The sequence below is a fragment of the Trachypithecus francoisi genome, unplaced genomic scaffold (genome assembly GCF_009764315.1).
Source record: "Trachypithecus francoisi isolate TF-2019V2 unplaced genomic scaffold, Tfra_2.0 Lachesis_group20, whole genome shotgun sequence".
Classification (NCBI taxonomy): domain Eukaryota; kingdom Metazoa; phylum Chordata; class Mammalia; order Primates; family Cercopithecidae; genus Trachypithecus; species Trachypithecus francoisi.
In genome coordinates this window covers 41,352,655-41,371,050 of record NW_022681466.1, presented here as the reverse complement: position 1 = coordinate 41,371,050, position 18,396 = coordinate 41,352,655, and the positions used below count along the sequence as shown (strand labels likewise).

Here is an 18,396-nt window from a genome sequence, read left to right as displayed (position 1 = left end):
TCTGCCAATTATTAGACAAACATAAGACTTCTGTGGATAGAGAGAGAAACGGAGAAAGAGAGACAGAAATAGACGCAGCAAAAGTATAAAGGCTCAGAAGGGAAAGTAAGGGAAAGGGAGAAGAACGAAGAGGGGCAAGGGAAAGAGAGAGGGAAGTGGAGGAAGAGGAAGGGAAGGTAAATTTAATACTTTTTCATGTTAATTAAAAAATCAAAGAAATAGATGCTTCTGGACAAAGGAGAGATGGGATTTTGAGAATCACTGAGCAAAGAGTTGAGCCCCGACTCTGCCAAATGCATAAGAGCTACTTTTTACAGTGACAAATGTATCTAAATCAAACAAGTTTTATGTCCTGGAAATAGGGTGGCCTTTCTAGAATCAGTCCACATTGCTTAGAACTTGGTTATCCCCTCTGCCACTCAAGTTCCCATTCTTTTTATGTGATCTGTTTTCTGCTCTCTGGAAACTTTTGGGATCTTTATTTCATCGTCAGTGTTTAAAAATGTCATAGTGTCGTGCCCTAGACTGGGTCTTTTTCCCATCAATCATGCGGGCACTAAAGAGGCTCTTTCAGTCTGAACTCGTGTCCTTCACTACTGGGAAAGGTTGGTCATTACTCTCATGATTTCCTCTTGTCTCTCTGTCTGTCCGTCTGTCTCTCTCCCTGTGTATGTCTCTCCCTGCAACTCTGATTTTGTACCTCTTAGGTTTAGTGTCTCTTTTTCTTGTTTCTATGTTCCATTTCTTTGTCTTTTTGATTATTCTTAGAATTTCCTCAACTTTTACCTAAAACTTTATATTCTGCCATCATATTCATAATTTCCAACAGTTCCTTTTTGTTATTTGAACAGCATCATCATCATCCCTCTTTTTACAGATGAGAAAACTAAGGCACAGAGAGGGTAAGTAACTTGCCCAGCATCACACAGCTAGGAAGTGATGAAGCCAGGACAGAAACTCACACTTTGGCTGCTGAGCACAGGTGCTCCACCAGTGAGAGCACCGCATCATGCCTTGCAATATAGTCCTGATATCTATCTATCTATCTATCTATCTATCTATCTATCTATCTTTCCTTCCTTTCATCCATCCATCCATCTACCCATCCATCCATCCATCCATCAGCTATCTGTCTATATGTCTATAACTAACTATCGACACATATGTTTTAATTTTTTCCTGCTCAGTAGAATGTGCTTTTTTTTTTTTTTTTTTTCCTGAGTTCCCTTTGTTTATTTACTTTCACCTGTCTGTTTTGGTCTTTGTCTTTCACTTTAGATACTTTCCTCAAATATCTGGTGATCTTTGATGTCCTTTCTTATTCAAAGTGAGGCCTCCAAAGCTGTATAGAAGAATCTTGCATGTGGACGGGCTTGTGGATGGGTGGGAATCACCACAGGGTATGCTACAAAGGGGCCTGCACTCTCCCACGCCAGCATCTGACTGGATTTCCCTCTTGGATCAGTTTGCCCAGAGCTGCATCCTCCAGTTTCCTGCCAGGCAGCACAAATCTGATGGCCAGTATTTTCAGAAGGGCATCGAGGTGTTCAGGAGAGTGACTCTAGTGCAAGGCCAGCCTCACATTTCCCCTTAACTATAGCTGAGGCCTTTTCTCATTCCATACCTCCACAGAGCAAACCAGGGGTAGGGATGGGGCAGTCTTGGGATAAAATCTGGGCCTTCTGCTCCAAATACAGACTTTTAACCAATCTTCCAGGTCTTCACTTCACCCCATACCCAGTCTCTCCAATTCCTGAACCTTCCCAAAGTTCTACCACGGGAAAGATCTTGCTGCTTCTAATTGGTATCCTTCAAGCCTCCCTTCCCCCAGGAATTGTTCAGTTTTTAGGATTCTTAGTTCTGCTAAGTTAATTTCAGGCCCAGCCTTTTTCAAGTTCTCAATGCTATTATGTGTAAGGTTGTCTCTTATTTTCTTTGAAAAAAATTATAGCATAAAAATCTTGATACCTGAGTCTCATCCGCAGAGGTTCTGATTCAATTTGTCTGGGCTACAGGCTGGGCACTAAGATTTTTTAAAATTTCTGCTGCTATTTCAAAAGTTCAGCCGAGGTTAAAAACCACTGGTTCACGCCTTTTTCAATTTCATTACTTTCATTTTGATGGGACTTCCACAGGGAGTAGAGATAAAAACAGGTGAGCTCTGTTCCAACTACCTTTAGTTGGAAGCAACTGATTTATTTATTTTCATATCACAAGTAGGATGAGGAAGCAATCCAATGCTCACGGCCCACTCTAGGCTCACCTCTATGGCAGTACTAAGGCTGAATTGGTCACTGTTGGCTAATCTGTCTCTCTCCTACTAGATTATGAGATCCTAGAAGGCAGCTCCTAGCCCCTAACATAGTGTTTGGGGCACAGTTGTTCCCCTAATGAATGAGTGGATGTCATACAAGCCCTTTTCCTCTTCCATCGCCTCAGTCCATACCTCTGAAGTTTTCTTTTCATAACCATTTTTTTTATGGACTTAAGTTTAAAACCAATTCTTTAGAGTTCATTCCATAAATCTCTTTGTATCTATAATCCCATTGAGTACACAGGGTAGTTTTGCTTCTTCCAGAATAGAGAGGGCATGTGACTACTGCTGCTTTTTCTAGTAAGTCATCAGACTTGACTCCAGCTCTATGATGATTAAAGCCGCTCTCCATCAGAATTAGGGCTACTCTGAACCTCTTGAGGTTTATTTGTCTTGGCTCACATTCTGTCACTATTTTTTTGGTCACAAAATGCTTAATAAAGTATTTGTTGCATTTAAAATAAACACTTATAGAGCTCATACCATGTCCCAGGCACTGTTTTAAGTGCTTTAAAAATATTCACCCACTAGAAAATCTAAAAATTAATCCTAGTGTTGTAAAGATGAGGTTACTTTTCCCTAAAAATGCTGGAGTCACGGATAATAATTAATGCAGGAAAGCCTGTGTCTTGGTGGCAGCTACTCTTCAAGAGCTTATGGCCAGTTCCCAAATCTCACAAACCCAATGAAGCTCCTTTATAACTAAATATCCAATTCATTCATCCACTCTAGGCAGCTGGACAATAGTAATGAACAAAACAGCCAAGAATCCCTCTCTATTTTTATGAAACATCTAGATAGTAAACAAAGTAACTTTGAAAAGTTCTATGGTGCATGTGCTATGGAGAAATATCAATCAGGAAAGAGAGAGGAAGTGATAAAAGTTAGGGGGTACTTTATAATTTTAAAAATACTGAAGTAACAGATCGCCTCCCTGAGAGGTTGACGTATGAACAAAAACCTGTAGGGGATGAGGGTAATCTCTAGGGAAAGAGCATTCCAGGCAGAAGGAAGAATCAGCACAAAGGCCTTGAGGCAGAGGCATGCACAGCATGTTCAAGACACAGTACGGAGGCTGCGAGCAGTGGCTCACCCCTGTAATCCAGCACTTTGGGAGGCTGCGGCAGGCAGATCACTTTAGGCCAGGAGTTCCAGACCAGCCTGGCCAAAATGGTGAATAATAAGGTATTAATAAGGCCACTCCAGCTTTTGTTTGGATCAAGAATGAAGCAAATAAGACAGTTAGGAAGGCACTGCAAATAATCTAGGATGGCAATAGAGGAGGTGGTGAGAAGGGGTCAGATTTGGAGAAATATTAGAAAGTAGAACCAACTGGATATACTGTATAATGGAAAGAGATGAGTCAAGGATGACTTCAAGATTTTTGTCCTAAGCAACTAGATGAATGAAGTTGTCATTACCTAACATGGGAAAAACTATAGGTGAAATAGGTTTTTGCAGAGAAGATCAAGAGATCAGTTTGTACTTATCAAACTTGGAGATGCCTATTAAATGTGCAGTATTGAAGTATTTGGGTATTCAAGTCTCGAGTTTATGGTTTAAGGTCTATGTTAAAACTTTGAATTCAGAAGTCATCAGTTTATACAGGGTGTGTGAAATCATGCTACTGGATAAGATCCCAAGATTTCCAGTGTATATACTGGATGAGATCCCAAGTATACACTCAACAAAGCAGAGGTCTACCTGCAAATGTTAGGAGGCTGGGACATGAGGAGGAAACAGAAGTAATAGCCAGAGAGTCAAGAAATCAGGATAGGCTGGTGGCTCACGCCTGTAATCCCAGCACTTTGGGAGGCCAAGGCAGGTGGATCACCTGAGGTCAGGAGTTCAAGACCAGCCTGACCAATATGGTGAAACCCCGTCTCTACTAAAAATACAAAAAAATTAGCTGGTGGCGGGTGCCTGCAATTCAAGCGACTTGGGAGGCTGAGGGAGGAGGATCACTTGAACCTGGGAAGTGGAGGCGACAGTGAGCTGAGATCGTGCCATTGTACTCCAGCCTGCCTGACAAGACTCCATCTCAAAAAAAAAAAAAGAAAAGAAAAGAAAAGAAAGAAATCAGGATAATATGTCATCCTGAGCCAAGTGAAGAAAAGTGTTTCAAGGACTACTCAGCTGTGTCAAATGCTATGGGGAGGCCATAGAAAGTGAGGCCTGAGAATTGATCACATCAGTTTGGCAACATGGAGATCACTGGTGATAAGGATAAAAGAAATTTTGTTGTAGTGGGAAACATGACAGTTGGATTAAAGGAAGTTCAGAGAGGAGAGGCACTGGAATTTGTTCAGAATTTTATTATAAAGGAAGGTGAGAAATGAGATGGAAGCTATCCAAGAAATGGGTGAAGAGAGAGATGATTTGTTTTGTTTTTTGGTAAGCTGAGGAAATTAACAGCATGTTTGTAGGTCGATAGGAAAGATCTAGCAGTAGAGAGGGGGGAAAACCAGATGAGGCCAGAGCTTTCCTAGAGACATGTCCTTGAGTTAAGGGGAGGGATATGTCATGGAGTGAATTGTGTCCTCCCCAAATTCCTATGTTATGTTGCAACCCTAAACCCCAATTTGACTGTATTTGGAGATAGGGCCTTTGGCGAGGCAATTAAGGTAAAATGAGGTCATAAGGGTGGGGCCCTACTCCAAGAGGATGGGTGTCATTATAAGAAGAGGAAGAGACACCTATCTCTCTCTGCTGGTCTCTCTGTACACACACACAGGAAATGCCTTGTAAAGAAACAGCAAGAATGCAGCGAGAGGCCTCACCAGAAAGCAATCCTGACACCACCTTGATCTCAGGCTTCTAGCTTCTAGAGCTGTGAGAGAATGAATTTGCATGTTTTAAGCCACCTAGTCTGTGGTTTTCTGTTACGGCAGCCCAAGCCAACTACTACGGGGTGGGACCTCGAGCACGAGGGGAGGAGATGGCCTTTGCTGGAAGTCCAGGCAAATGATTCCCCAGGAACAGCGATGGGAGCTTCCAATTGCTCTCATTATCTATACAAAGCAGGAAGAAAGATTCATCAGCTGAGCGTGAGGATGGTAGAAAACATCTTTGGGAAATTTCAGAAGGGAAGGAAGGTATAAAATAGTCATCTAAAAAAGGAGGAAAGGGAAAAGAGAGAAATCCAGTATGAGTCCCAGGACTCCAGGAAGCATCAGGACCCACTCGAAACTGCCGAAGCTGAATTTAAAATGAGGCCAGTTTGTAATACAGAAACATTTCTGGAACTTGCTAACAGCTAAACAGAGTAGAATCAATACTTTGGGGAATAAGAGTAACCAAAGGAATAAAATTAATTGATCAACCTTTGAGGTTTTTACTATTAATACTTACTTGAGCCTAAATCATAGCTGTCTGAATTCCTGAACCCCTCTTATATAAATCTAAACAGCTCTGGTTTATCATGGTTGAAAATTCGTGGCTAACTTATCAGGCAAACTGTCCCTAAAGCGTTTTTTGAATAGTTTTAGTATCAAGATGGTACTGAGTGTACATTTCCTTTCCCTGCTTAAAGGAAGGCTTAGTTATTTTGAACCAAGTCTTATTTTTATAGCTATCATTTGTATATAGAAACACAATTTTCAAACAACTACCAGCGGCATAACCTGAACAAATATATAACAGAAGAGGATGGAACTACAATTTTGAAGTGAGCAAAGTAGTAGTAGAAATAGTAGTAGTAGTACTGGTGGTTGTTGTTTTCATCTTTGGTTCTTTCTCACTATTGCCATTTCTGATTGGTTGTGCCCATCCTCCTCCAGACAGTACTCAGTTCTCATCTGTTTTTCTAGGGCTACTTCCTCAGATCATTCTCCTTATTAAAGAGCCCAATATATTGGTTCACTTTCCCTATGTAATTCCTAACAAAATCTTGGGTTTAAAACTCAATTAGAAAGGGGGAAAATTTACAAAAGTGTCCATGGTTGGTAATTAATCTTAATGTGCTACTCTTTTCTTTGCATTATGCCTCAATTTTAAAAAGTCCTTCATTCCTTTATAAACCATTTCCTACCATTAATGGTGAAGGTTCAGGCATTCATGATTTCCAGGAAGGTGATTTGGAGAGAAGAAAATTAGGAGATTTGTCTAAAATATTTATATTTAAGGCAAACCCAGATCTTACAATGATATTTTTAAAATATAATAGCTACATCTTTAAAATCTTCAAATATCTTTTAAATATAATAGCATAAGTGTCTGAAAAAAATAGTTGTTTTAGGATGAAGAAAGCAAGAATGTTTCCCAGATTCTTGAAACATGGCATAAAGCTCAGAAAATTATGCAGTACTTTCTATTCAAAAGCTTTGTAGGCATCTATTTGAAACTTCTTGGAACACTATTGTCAGAGGTGTATGAACCAAAGCAACTCCATCTTGAATAGGGGCTGGGTAAAATGAGGTGGAGACCTACTGAGCTACATTCCCAGGAGGTTACGGCAGTCTAAGTCACAGAATGAGATAGGAAGTAGGCACAAGATACAGGTCATAAAGACCTTGCTGACAAAGCAAGTTGCAGTATAGAAGCTGGCCAAAACCCACGAAAATAAAGATGGCGACGAGAGTGACCTCTGGTCATCCTCACTGCTACACTCCCACCAGCACCATGACAGTTTATAAATGCTATGGCAACACCAGGAAGTGACCCTATATGGTCTAAAAAGGGGAGGCATGAATTATCCACTCCTTGTTTAGCATATAATCAAGAAATAACCATAAAAATGGGCAACCAGCAGCCCTCGGGGCTGCTCTGTCTGTGGAGTAACCATTCTTTTACTCTTCTATTTTCTTTTTTTTTTTTTTTTTTGAGACGGAGTCTCGCTCTGTTGCCCAGGCTGGAGTGCAGTGGCCGGATCTCAGCTCACTGCAAGCTCCACCTCCTGGGTTTACGCCATTCTCCTGCCTCAGCCTCCCGAGTAGCTGGGACTACAGGCGCCCGCCACCTCGCCCGGCCAGTTTTTTTGTATTTTTTTAGTAGAGACGGGGTTTCACCGTGTTAGCCAGGATGGTCTCGATCTCCTGACCTCGTGATCCGCCCGTCTCGGCCTCCCAAAGTGCTGGGATTACAGGCTTGAGCCACCGCGCCCGGACTATTCTTCTATTTTCTTAATACATTTGCTTTTACTTTGCGGACTCAACCCTGAATTCTTTCTTGCGCAAGATCCAAGAACCCTCTCTTGGGGTCTGGATGGAGTCCCCTTTCATGCAACACTATGAATCCAGTCATGGCCAGCCTGGTAAAATTCTGCACCATCCTACCAGCAAAAATATTTAGAAAATTTATAACAAATATTTATATTTAGTTTAAAATATTTACAGAACATTCATACTTGAAAATATCCGTATTTTACTTCAAAATAAATGTGCAAATTTGTAAAACAATAAAATTCATGACTGCTGCCCTGGCTGTGATGAAGTAACTGGGATCACATTTTATCTGCCACAGTAAACAACAAGAAAACTGGACAAAACAAAGGAGAAACTGATTTAGGATATTAGGCAACAGGAAGCAGTGGATTGTGACCCAAAGAGAAGGGAAATAAATGAGGTAAACGCTCATTTAGTTGTTCTTTGATTTAATTCTTCTCTGATTCTTTCATCAGAATTCTACAGTTGTCATCATATAAATCTCATACATACAGATGGTTCTTGACTTGCAAAGGCATTTCACCCCGATAAATTTGTTGTAAGTACAAAATTTCTTAAGTAGAAGATGCATTTAATACCTCAATAAACCCATCGTAAAGTCAAAAAAATAATTTAAGTTGAACCTTTGTAAGTCAGGAACAGTTATTATAGACGTATATCTAAGTATTTAATTTTGAGGGTACTAATGTAAATAGTATTGTGTTTTTAGTTTAAAATTCCACTTATTCATTGCTGGTATAAATGAAAGCAGTTGATTTTTATACACTAACCTTGCATCCTGTAAGCTTGCTATAATCACTAATCAGTTCCAAGAGTTTGTCAATTCTTTTGGATTCTCTACACAGACAATCATGCTGTCTGCAAACAAAGACAGTTCTATTTCTTCCTTTCCAATCTGTATACCTCTTATTTCCTTTTCTTGTGTATTGCATTAACTAACATTTCTTTGATGCTGAAAAGGAGTGGTGAGAGGGGAATCACAATCAATGCGGTGTTTCTGATCTTAGAGAGAAAGCTTCTAGTTTCTCACCATGAAGTACAATATTAGCTGTAGGTTTTTTGTAGATGTTCTTTATCAAGTTGAGGGAGTTCTCCTCTATTCCTAGTTTGCTGAGATTTTTTTTTTCATGAATGGCTGCTGAATTTTATCAAATGATTTTTCTACATCTATTAATATGATCATGTGATCACATAGACATGATCGATTACATTCACTGATTTTCAAATTGTTGAGACAGCCCTGCATACCTGGGATACATCCCACTTGGCTGTGGTGTATAATTCTTTTTGTATATTGTTAGATTCAATTTGCTAAAATTTTCTTAAAGATTTTTTCATTTATGTTAATGGAATATAATGGTCTATAGTTTTCTTGTCTTATAACGTTTCTGTCTGGTTTTGGTATCAGGGTAACGCTGACCTCACAGGATGAGTTACGAATTATTTCCTCTGCTTTTATCTTTTGAAATAGATTGTAGAGGATTGGTATAATTTCTTCCTTAAAAGTTTGGCAGAATTCAGCATTGAATCCATGTAGGCCTGATGTATTCTGTTTTGAAAAAGGAGGGTCATTAATTATTGATTCAATTGCCTTAATAGATATATCCATTCAGATTATCTTTTTCTTCCTGTATGACTTTTGGCAGATTGTGTTTTCGGCAGATTGTGTCTAGGTTATCAAATCTATAAGCATTGAATTGATCATGGTATTTATTTAGTATCCTTACAATGCTCATAGGCTCTTCAGTGATATCCCATTTTTCATTACTTTTATTAGTAATTTATATTCTCTTTCTTTTTTTCTTAGTTTGCATGGCGAAAGCCTATCAAATCTATTGATCTTTTCAAAGAACCAGCTTTTGGTTTCATTGATTTTCTCTACTGATTTCCTGTTTGCAAGTTCATTGATTTCTGCTCTAATTCTTTTTAATTTTTTAATTTTTTTTTAAAAGACAGGGTCTCACTATGTTGCTCAGGCTGGACTCAAACTCCTAGGCTCAAGGGATTCCCCAGCATCCCAAGTAGCTGGGGTTACAGTTACATGACACTGCCCTCGGTTCTGCTGTATTTTTATTATTTCCTTTCTTCTGCTACTTTGGATTTAATTTGCTCTTATTTTTCTTGCTTCCCAAATGAAAGCTTAGGCTATTGATTTTAGATATTCTTGTCTAATAAATGCATTCTATGCTATAAATTTCTCTTTAATCACTGCTTTCTCCATATCACATAAATTTTGGTAAGTTGTGGTTTCATTTAGCCCAAAATATTTTTAAATTTATATTAGATTTCTTCTTCGACTCATGTGATTTTTAAAGTGTGTTATATAATCCCAAAGTATTTGGGGATTTCCAGCTATCTTTCTGTTGATTTCTAGTTTAGTTTCATTGTGGTCTGATATCAGATATTGTATGATTTCTATTCTTTTAAATTTGTTAAGATATGTTTTATGGCCCAGAATGTAGTCTATCTTGGGGAATGGTCCATGTGAGGTTGCGAAGAATTGTATGCTGCTGCTGTTGGATGAAGTAGTCCAAGATATCCATTGTTTCCAGTTGATTCTATGTCCTTACTGATTTTTCTGCCTTCTGGATCTGTCCTTTTATGATAGTGGGTATTAAAGTCTACAACTATAATAGTAGATTCATCTATTTCTCCTTGCAGTTCTATCAGTTTTTGCCTCAAATAGTTTTTGTTTGTTTGTTTTTGTTTTTTGTGCCTCATGTATTTTGATGTTCTGTTAGGTACATACACACCTGTTAAGGATTGACATGTCTTCCTGGAGAATTTAACCGTTTATCATCATGTAATGGCTACCACATCCCTGATAACTTTCTTTGTCCTAAAGTCTGCTCTATCTGAAATTAATATAACCACTAACTCTTTCTTTTGTTTAGTGTTAGCATGGTATTTTTTTTTTTTTTTGATCCATTTACTTTAAACCTATATAGGTCTTATATTTAAAGCAGGTTTCTTGGAGGCAATATATGGTTGGGTCTTATTTTTTGATCCACTCTCACAATCTCTGCCTTTTAATTGGTATGTTTAGGCCACTGACATCCAAAGTGATTACCTGATACAGCTGGACTTGTGCATTTTCCATCCCCCACATAGAAGGCTAGAGTCGGCTGTAGGTGGTTATCTCCTTTCCCCAAGATTGGTTAGGCTCTGAAAAATCCCCAATAATTTAGGTGCTTGTAAAACAGTTTTTCTTGGTAGGCTTTGTGAAGGGCAACAAAGTGCTCTGGTGTATTTCACAGTGGTCACTTTTCTCCTCCCCCTGCCAGAAGCACAAATGGTTTTTTCCACAATATTCATGGTGAGAATCTGGTCAAGCTCCTGGAGGCAAGACTCACAAAAGCCCGAAACTGCTATGGCTGCTTGCAAGCCATGTTAGACCAGATACCAAGAGAGTTTCCCTCAGCTAAGAGTCTCTATTGTGGGGAACATTTAAACAGAAGGACTCCAAGAGTCCCTGCTACTGTCAACTGTCATAGTCTGTTGCTGCCATTGCTGCCCTAAACTCTTATAGCCTAGGGCACTGAGGTACCCTCAGTCATCTGTGATACTGATCACAGCTGAAGAAGCTGCAGGGAGGCTTGACCACTGCATCTATTCAGAAGCAGGGCCAGCACACCCTTTTCAATCAGCACATTAAGGCCTATCTGCAGATGAAAGTCTTTTCCTATGAAAGTAACTCTGTAAAGTTTGGAAGTGGTGATCGTTTCATCAGATGTGAAGACATCAATTCAGAAACACAAGAAACATGAAAAAGGAAGGAAATATGACACCACCAAAGAACACAATAATTCTTTAGTAACTGACCCCAAAGAAAAGAAAATTTATGAATTGTCTGAAAAGGAATTCAAAATAAGAAAAGGAAACTCAAAAAAAATACAAGAGAACATAGAGAGACAATTTGATGATATCAATCAGTTTATGATCTGAATGAGAAATTAAACAGAGATAGGTATCATAACAAAGAACCAACAGAAATCTTGGACCTAAAGAAGTCAATAAATGAAATTTAAAAATAACAACAGAGAGCTTCAACAGCAGACTAGATCAAGCAGGATGAAGGATAAATGTTTAGAGTTTTTGTATGTGGCAAAAATTAAGTTGTTATCAGTGTAAAATAGTCAATTATTACATAACTATAAGATGTTTTATGTAAACTTTGTGGCAACCACAAAGCAAAACACTATAGCAGATACACAAAAAATTAAGAAAAAAGAATAAAATCTAGCACTATAGAAAACCACCAAATCATGATGGCAAATAAGGAAAAAAGGAACAAAGGATATACAAAACAACCAGAAGACAATAAACAGCACAGCCATAGTAAGTCCTTAAATGTCAGTAATTATAAATTCCAATCCAAAGACACAGAGTGGTTTAATGAATAAAAAATCAAGATCCAATTATATGCTTCCTATGAGAGACCCACATTAGCTTTAAGGATATACATAGGCTGAAAGTGAAGGGAGGAAGAAGATACTCCATGCAAATGGTTAAAAAAAGGAGAACAGGAGTGGTTATATTTAGATTTAAAATAGACATCAAGTCAAAAACTTTCATAAGAGACAAAGAAGGTCACTAATGATAAAGAGGACATTCATCAAGAGGATATGACAAGTGTAAATAAATATTAGACATTAGAACATATTAGACATTAGACATTAGAGTACCTAAATATATAAAGCAAATATTAATGGACACAAAGGGAGAAATAGATAGCAATACAATAATAGTGGGGACTTCAATACCCCCTAGCAACAACAGACAGATCAATGAGACAGAAAATTAAAAGAGAAATACTGAAATTGAATTGTGCTTTAGACAAAATGGGCTATATATAACTTTCTATCTAACAGCAGCAAAATACAGATTCTCCTTTAGTGCACATAGAACATTCTCCAGTATAGATCATATGGTGGGCCATAAAACAAGTCTTAAATTTCAGAAGATCAAAATCATATCAAGTATTATTTCTGGCCACAATGGTATAACATTAGAAATCAATAACAGAATTAATTTTGGAAAATTCATAAATATGTGGAAATTAAATAACTGGCTCTGAATAACCAATGGGTCAAAGAAGAAATCAAAAGAAAAATTGAGAAATATCTTGAGACAAATGATAATGAAAACACAACATACCAAAACCTAAGGTATGCCCAAAAGCATAAACTTCCCATAAAAGGAAAGTTTATAGCAATAAATGTCTACATTAAAAAAGAAGATCCTTATGCTTCACAGAATTAGAAAATGAACAAATTTAACCCAAAGTTATCAGAAGGATGGAAATTCATAAATACCAGAAAAGAAATAAAACAAACAGAGAATAGAAAAACCACACACACACAAAAAAACAATAAAACTAAGAGTTGGTTTTTGAAAAAATGAACAAAATTGATAAACCCTTAGACTAGCTAAAAAAAGAAAGAAAGAGAAAATTCAAATATATAAACTCAGATATGAAAGTGGAGACATTACAACAGATGTTCTCAGAAATGAAACAGATCATAAAGGACTATTATTAACAATTATATATCAACATAGTTGATCATCTGGGATAAACAGATTAATTCCTAGGAAAATATAACTGAAGAAGGTTGAATAAAAAAGAAATAGCTTGAACAGGCCAATAACAAAGGAAGAGATTGAAGTAATAATTTAAAATCTCCCAAGAAAGAAAAGCCCAAGACCAGATGGCTTCATGGCTGAATTCTATCAAACTTTCAAAAAATAATTAATACTTCTTAAATGCCTCCAAAAGAAAGAGCTGGATAATACAGTTGACCCTTGAACAACACAGGGGTTAGTGGTGCTGATCACCCCCAAAATGCTGTAAAAAACCTGCATGCAACATTTGATTACCCCAAAACTTAACTACTAACAGCCAACTGTTGACTGGAAGCCTTACTTATAACATAAACAATCAATTAACACATATTTTATATATTACATTTATTCTATATTTTATGCTTACAGTAAAGTAAGCTAGGGAAAAGAAAATGTTAGAAAAATAATAAAGAAGAGAAAATATATTTAATATTCATTAAGTGGGAAGTAGATCATCCTACAGGTCTTCATCCTTGACATCTTCATGTTGAGTAGGCTGAGAAGAAGTGTCAAGAGTGGCAGAGGCAGAAGAAAAGCTGCAGATAAGTAGACCCATGCAGTTCAAACCTGTGTTGTTCAAGGGTCAACACTACTTCCTAACACATATTATGAGTCAGCATTACTTTGATACCTAAGCCAGACAGAGCAACATAGGAAAACTACAGGCCAACAGTTCTGAAGAACATTGATGCAAAAGTCTTCAATAAAATATTAGCAAACCAAATTCAACAACACATTAATACATCATGATTAAGTGGGTTTTACCCCTGACATGCAAGGCTGGTTTAATATACACAAATCAATCAATGTGATATATCACATTAACAAACCACATGATCATATCAATTAACAAAAAAGCATTCAATAAAGCTCAATGTCTGATTTGATAAAAACTTTTAACAGTTTAGATATAGAAGGAAAGCTCTTCAACATAATAAAGGCTATTTGAGTAAAACACACAGCTAACCTCATCATCAATGGGGAGAAACTGAAAGCTTTTTCTCTAAGATCTGGTATAAGGTAAGAATGCCCACTCTTACCACTTCTACTTAGCAGAGTACTGGAGGTGCTATGAAGAAGAATTAGACAATAAAAAGAAATAACAGGTATTCAAGCTGGATAAAAAAGAAGTAAAATTATCTCTATTTACAATGACATGATCCTATATGTAAAAAATCCCAAAGATTTCACACAAAAAAACTATCAGATGGAATAAGTTAACTCAGTAAAGTTGCAGGATATAAAATCAACATATAAAAATATATGACATTTCTATACATAACAATGTAGCCAAAAAAGAAATTGAGAAAACAATCTCATTTACAATCACATACAAAAAAAAAAATCAAGCCTGTAATCCCAGCACTTTGGGAGGCCGAGACGGGCGGATCACGAGGTCAGGAGATAGAGACCATCCTGGCTAACATGGTGAAACCCCGTCTCTACTAAAAAATACAAAAAACTAGCTGGGTGAGGTGGCGGGCGCCTGTAGTCCCAGCTACTCGGGAGGCTGAGGCAGGAGAATGCCGTAAACCTAGGAGGCGGAGCTTGCAGTGAGCTGAGATCCGGCCACTGCACTCCAGACTCTGTCTCAAAACAAACAAACAAACAAACAATTAAATACATAAAATAAAATACTTAGGAATAAATTTAACCAAGGAAAGACCTGTACACTGAAAACTATAAAACATTAATAAGGCCGGGCATGGCGGCTCACCCCTGTAATCCCAACACTTTGGGAGGCTGAGGTGGGCAGATCATGAGGTCAGGAGATTGAGACCATCCTGGCTAAAACAGTGAAACCCTATCTCTACTAAAAACACACCAAGAAAAAAAAAAAAAAAATTAACTGGGAGTGGTGGCGGGCGCCTGTAGTCCCAGCTACTCAGGAGGCTGAAACAGGAGAATGGCGTGGACCTGGGAGGTGGAGCTTGCAGTGAGCCGAGATGGCACCACTGCACTCCAGCCTGGGCGACAGAGCAAGACTCTGCCTCAAAACAAAACAAAACAAAACAAAAAACAAAATTAATAAAATAAATTGAAGAGGACACAAATACATGAGAAGATATTCCATGCTCATGGATTGGGAGAATTAATATTTTTTAAATGTCCATACTACTCTCAAAGGGACATATAGATTCAATGCAAACCCTATGAAAATTTCAATAACAATCTTCACAGAAATAGAAAAAAAAATCCTAAAATTCATAAGGACCCACAAAAGACCCCAAATAGCCAATGCAATTTTGAGAAAAATGAAGTTGTAGGCATCACAAATCTTGATTTAAAATTGTATTACAAAGCTATGGCAACCAAAATTGTATTGTACTGATACAGAAACAGATGCCTAGACTAGTAGAACAGTATAGAGAACCCAGAAATAAATCCAAACATATATGGCCAACTAATTTTCAGCAAGGGCAACAAGAAAACACAATGAGGAAAAGATAGTCTCTTCAATAGTGTTGGGAAAGCTGGATTTCTACATGTAACAGAATAAAATTGGACCCTTCTCTTACACCACACATAAAAATCAACTGTCTCTCCAAATTTGGGGGCAGCAGTTTGCCCTGTGAGTTTACTTCTCTGATAAATATAAAAAATGTTGTTGATTTTTCAGTCTTTTTTTTCTGCTTTTTACTTGTTGTTAGGATGAGTGGCAACTTCCAAGCACCTTACATGCCAGAGCAGAAACTGGAAATTAACCTAGAAATATCATTTTAAATATCCAAATGGTTCCCAGAGAGACAAGGAATAAATTTATTGAATAATCGCAGATATCTCTGAGATAGTATCACTTCATCTAACATATGTGTAGTTGTATTCCAGAAGGAGAAAGAGGTTTGGAAAAATATTTGCAGATGGAATGGCTGAAAATTTTCCAAAATGAAAAAAAAAAAACAAACCTCTAAGACCACAAGTCTAAAAGATCATCAAACAAAAAAACAAAAAACCGAGATAAATACAGAGAAAACCAAATCAAGGCATAACATAATAAAATTGCAAAGAACAGAAATAAATATAAAATCTTATAAGCAGCCAGAGAAAACAGATACATTAAAAAGAGAGGAATCAATGAAGATTTCTCATCTGCAACTAGGCAAGTCAGAGAACAACACAATGAATCTTTAAAGGGCTGAAATTGAAAAAAACTGTTAATCTAGAAGTGCATATCCAGTGAAACTATCCTTCCAAACTGAAAGTGAAAAACACACATATTCAAAGAAAAATTGGAGAGAACTTGTCACCAGTAGATGCGCACTACGAAAAAGGTTGCAATAAGTTGCTCAGGCAGATGGACATGACACTAAATGGAAACCTGGATGAAACCAAGGGAATAAATAGTACTGGACATAAAAAATGCATGTAAATATAAATTATGTTTTATTCTCACATTGAAATTTCTTTAAAAGACAATTGAATACTTAAAGCAATAATAACAGGAGTATATTGTGAGGTTGTAAGACTTGTAGAAATACAGAATATGAATGGGGAAATGGAAGTATACTTTTAAGAAACTTACATTTTATATGACCCGGTACAACAGTAGGTGAAGACAGACTGTAATTAAGATGTATAAAATAAAATCTAGATCAACAACTATAAAAATCAACAGTGAAGAGGTACAGCTAATAAGCTAATAGTAGAAATAAAATAAAATGTTAAGAAATAGTTAATTCAATATAAGGTAGGAAAAGAGAAGAAAGAAGAAACAAATAGAAAAGAAATAGCAAAATGGTAGATTAAAACCTAACAATATCAATAACTATGTTAAATATAAGTAGCCTAAAAAATCCAACTAATTGGCAAAGCTTATCAGACTGTTTTTAAAAAAACGTTAACTACGGGCTGGGCGTGGTAGCTTATGCCTGTAATTCCAGCACTTTGGGAGGCTGAGGCAGGCGGATTACAAGGTCAAGAGATCGAGACCATCCTAGCTAACACGGTGAAACCCCGTCTCTACTAAAAATACAAAAATTAGCTGGGCGTGGTGGTGGGCACCTGTAGTCCCAGCTACTAGGAAGGCTGAGACAGGAGAATGGCGTGAACTTGGGAGGCGGAGCTTGCAGTGAGCCAAGTTTGCGCCACTGCACTCCAGCTTGGGTGACAGAGCGAGACTCTGTCTCAAAAAAAAAAAAAAAGTTTAACTACATGGTGCTTTCAAGATAAACACTTAAAAATCTTTTTAAAAAGGTTAAGATTAACAGGATGACAAAAGATGTACCATGCAAATAGTAATCATAAGAAAAGTGGAGTCAACATATGAATATCAAACAAAGTGGATTACAGAACAAAGAAGCTGCTGTGTATCTCTGTAGAGATACAGAGCGGCATTTCAGAATGATAAAAACTTAATTCATGAAAATGATATAACAATCCTAAATATGTATGTACCTAATTATAAGGGCTTCAAAATACATGAAACAAAACCTGACAGAAATGAAAGGACAAAAAGGCAAATTCACAAATGACAACTGAAGATAATTCAAAACTCCTTTCACAGGAATTGGTAGGACAAGTAGACCATATTAGTGAGGATATAGATAATTCGAAAACTGCTGTCAACCTACTTGACCATTAATCAAGATAGACCATATTCAGGGTCATAAAATAAATTTCAGTAAATTAAAAAAGACTGATCTCATACAGAGTAAATGCTCTGATCATAAAGAAATTAAATTAGAAATCCATAACAGAAATTTATTTTAATTTTTGTAAAGTAAAAGATAGACATATACTAATATTTGAGTCAAAGAAAAAATCATGGCTAGGCATGGTAGCTCATGTCTATATTCCCAGTGCATTGGGAGGCCAAGGCAGGAGAATTGCTTGAGGCCAGAAGTTCAAGACGAGCCTGGGCAACATAGTGAGACCCCATGTCTAAGAAAAAAAGAATTTAAAAATTAGTCAGGTGTGGTGGTACATGTCTGTATTCCTAGCTACTTGGGAGTTGGGAAATGGGAGGCTGCTTGAGCCCAGGAGTTTGAGGTTACAGTGAGCTGTGATAGTGGCACTGCTCTCCAGCCTGGGCAACACAGCAAGACCCTGTCCCTGAAAAAAAACAAATTGCAAAGGAAATTAGAAAATATTTTGAAATGAATGAAAATGGAAGCATATATTTGTAGAATGCAGCTAAATCAGTACTTAGAGGAAATTTTTAGCTTCTGAATTCTTTTATTAGCAAAGAAGAGAGTTCAAAAGTAAGTAGTATAAGCTTTCAATTGAAGCAACCTGAAAAAGAATAGCAAATTAAAGACCAAGTAAGCAAAAGAAAGAAAATAAATATAAGAGTTGAAA

The 18,396-nt window shown here is 37.2% G+C and overlaps 1 protein-coding gene across 12 annotated transcripts in view; it reads right to left on the bottom strand.

Annotated features, from left to right (window-relative positions):
- CEP112 (centrosomal protein 112) overlaps positions 1–18,396 on the bottom strand; it is a 564,728-nt gene that overhangs the window by 117,483 nt on the left and 428,849 nt on the right. The window lies entirely within an intron of this gene.